Raw genomic sequence first — 3,367 nt, forward strand, 5'->3', positions numbered from 1 at the left:
TTGATCACAGAGAGTTTTGATATGGTCGTCCAACTCGAGGTTCTCTTTGGGAGGGGAGTGGGGGGAAAATTGTCCGAACATGTTATTAAACACCGTCCGTGTGAGTATTGTCGTATCGATGCTGTTATCGTCGTCTGTTTGCCGTGCTTATCGGCCCAGGCTTTGGCCTACGATGCGTAATCTCGATGCGTTCGCAGTCTGATGAACTGATTGAATCCTCGATGAACTCGTTTGACCAGCCACAACCAGTTGACACTATCGCGCGATTATTATTTTTCAATCATCAGGTGATCGAACAAATCGCAACTCGATATACCTTTCTTTTTAACTTTTTAACTTCCGATATCGAAGCACGAAAAATAAATATATATATATAGCAAAAAACTTTCGCAAGTTTTAGAATTTTCTTTTTGAAAGAAAAGAAAAAAAAAAAAACGAAGCACAATCATCTCGACTTGAGTTATTAGAATTGCTTATTTATAATTAAGATGAACACGAGAGATTATATAATATACAAATATTAGGAAGTATCTATTGTATATCTAAGTGTATATAATTTAAATATTATTTATTCGCTTCTTATTCGTTCGTTCCTTTCGTTCCTACGTTTTTCTTCGAGATGAATGAATCGTAGAAGATCGACGCGTGGTGGATCAAAGATGCATCCAATGAGGATGAACGGAGGTTGGAATATTTAACATATTGTCTTAACTTCAGAATTTAGAGGAAATCGCAAATCGAATAAGAATAAGAATGAAAATTTTTCGAAGAGACGTGTTATACATCGGAAGCGTATATTGAGAGAAACAGATTGCAGACGTGGCGAACGAAATGAAAGATTACACGGTATTGTAGAAGATAATATATATTTTCTTTCAATATATTATTTTATATATATATATATATATGTATATCCTACATACATAAAGCAATATATAAATATATAATCGATATACGACACAATCATTCAAATTAACACATATACGTTATTACAGGCAGGATATGCAATTTTATGCAACTCTTACGAAGTATCTATTATGACTCGTTTCGAATGTTCTTTTATTCTCTTCTTCTTTTTCTTTTTTTTTTTTTTAATATTTCTTTACATTTATTGATGAAATATGTGTATGAATGCACGTGTGCATTTTTTATTTCTCTCTCTCTCTTCTTTTTTCTTTCTTTCTTTCTTTCTTGTTTTATTTTTATTTATTTATTTATTTATTTTTTTTTTATCGTTTAAACTCTTTTCACGAGAAAATCGATCACTAAGAAATTTTACAAAATATCCCGACGTCACGCTCTCGGCTTATTCGTTAAATATACATCATATAATTACGTAAAGTGCATTCATACATCTAATATACAATTTTCTCTCTCTCTTTCTCTCTCTTTCTCACACACATGCACACAAATTTTCCCATTCTTTCTCCCTGTCAGACTCTTTTTCTCTATCTTCCTTTCTGATTTCTTTTCGACTCCTCACGTCTCTTTCTAACTTTTTGCATTTTGTTTCATTTTTTTTTTATCACCTTATTTTGCATACTCTCTCTCTCTCTCTCTCTCGCTTTTCTCCGCCATTATTTCCCGATAAATTATAAAAATATTACGGCAATCGTATAATAATAATCTCTATCCAGTTCCAGTCTATAACCATTGTTACTTTCGCGCGTGTAAACAGATCCTTCCCAATAGAAAGTTTTTCGGGCGAATTATCGTTGATTATAAATATATGTATTTCCCGTATGCGTACGTACGTGTACGTAATACGTATAGAAACGCCCGAAGAGAGGAGCAATTTGATTTCGCCGTTGTTGTTTATCGTTTACTCCTCCATTTTTCCCTAACCTCTTCAACCGGATGTTAACAATCGCCTCCGCAATCCACTTCTCTCGAGGGTTCACGCAGCGACATCTAGAACGTCCTCGAACGAGGATGCTGTTCTCCAGCCTAACGAACAATGGATGTTTTTTCTTTTTATTATTTTTTTTTTTTCTTTGAAATATTTATTGATGAAATATGTGAACGCAACTGCAAAAATTGAAATTCCATTCGATTTATTTGATTTGATGAAAAAAGTCAGATATTTAATTTCATCTCTTAAATAATGAATATGTAACAGCAAAAAAAATGTATATTTTTTTATTTTTGAATTCTCTATTTATATGCAAAATTTTACCAAAATCGATTTTACGTATCGATTCATGTAATATTCTTTGCGCGTGTATTTGATTTTCTTCACTGAAGAAAATCAATCAATATTCGCAGTTACGTCGCAATTACTTCATCAGCGATATATACTTCAAGTATGGATATTTTTCATTTATTGTTGAAACGAATGTTGTTTGAAAACGTGTATAAATTTACGAACGTGTAGAATATATCTTCTGGAACCATGATTCTTCTACTACGTTCAACGAATAAATATTCACAAATATTTTTTTGATCTATCGATCTTTTGATCTACGAATATATACATGTCCCAAAACGGGAAGATATTCCACGCATGTGACGTACACTTTTCAGAAAATGCATCAAGTGCAAATATCTCGAACGTTCTAGAACAGTCGCTAATGGAACTACGACATCCGAAATTCTCCCTTCTACTTTTCCTATTCCCTCCCTAAAACCGTGGCGGTATTATTACTTAAAGAAGTTGATTCTTTGAAGGAAAGAAGATTCCAAGGACAAGCAGGGATTGAAGCAGGGATTACATATCGAGAGATTACGGCTATTTGGAACCGATTTATGAAATTAATTTTCGAGCATATTTTAAATTTCATGATTTTTCGATCGTATATAGCGATCATTATGATAATATGTGATAAGATATTTCATATATCTCGTTCTCATATCATTTTATTTTAATCCTTAAAATTGTTCCTGGCTCTAACATTTCAATGAATCGATAAATGGAATTTAAATCCTCCTTTTACAACACATAACGAAAAGAATACAAAATACTCGAAATATAATTATTATTATATTTAAAGAATAAAGGAAAATTTAATCTCCAATTCGTTAAAAAAGGAAATAGAGAAAATTACATAAATTCTCGATCCATATCAAACAACATATTATCATCACACTTTCGAAGCTGAAACTCAATGGTTCCAATGATCCAAAAAAAAAACATATAATAATACGAAATAATCGATTAAATTCTAAACTAAAAAAAAAAAAAATTATTCAATTTTTCACAATAAAACCTCAACCAATATTATCTCGCAATAAAACTCATAAAAATCTCAAACATCCAAAACATCTTTCGCCTTCCTTCTCCCTTTCGATGTGAATCCACCCTATGTGGACCATTCCAAGTACCGAAGAATGCAGAGAACTCTCTCTCTCTCTCTCTCTCTCTCTCTCT

General features: G+C 32.1%; 1 protein-coding gene and 1 long non-coding RNA gene across 2 annotated transcripts in view; both read right to left on the minus strand.

Moving 5' to 3' along the window:
- Positions 1-3,367, minus strand: part of LOC102670789 (RNA-binding protein MEX3B) — a 124,583-nt gene that overhangs the window by 33,347 nt on the left and 87,869 nt on the right. The window lies entirely within an intron of this gene.
- LOC102680495 overlaps positions 1-3,367 on the minus strand; it is a 13,066-nt gene that overhangs the window by 8,515 nt on the left and 1,184 nt on the right. The window contains exon 2 of the long non-coding RNA XR_004151515.1: positions 3,199-3,206. This is a non-coding gene — a long non-coding RNA (uncharacterized LOC102680495). The remainder of the gene's footprint in view (positions 1-3,198; positions 3,207-3,367) is intronic.

This window comes from Apis dorsata, unplaced genomic scaffold (genome assembly GCF_000469605.1).
Source record: "Apis dorsata unplaced genomic scaffold, Apis dorsata 1.3 scaffold_44, whole genome shotgun sequence".
NCBI classification, from domain to species: Eukaryota; Metazoa; Arthropoda; class Insecta; order Hymenoptera; family Apidae; genus Apis; species Apis dorsata.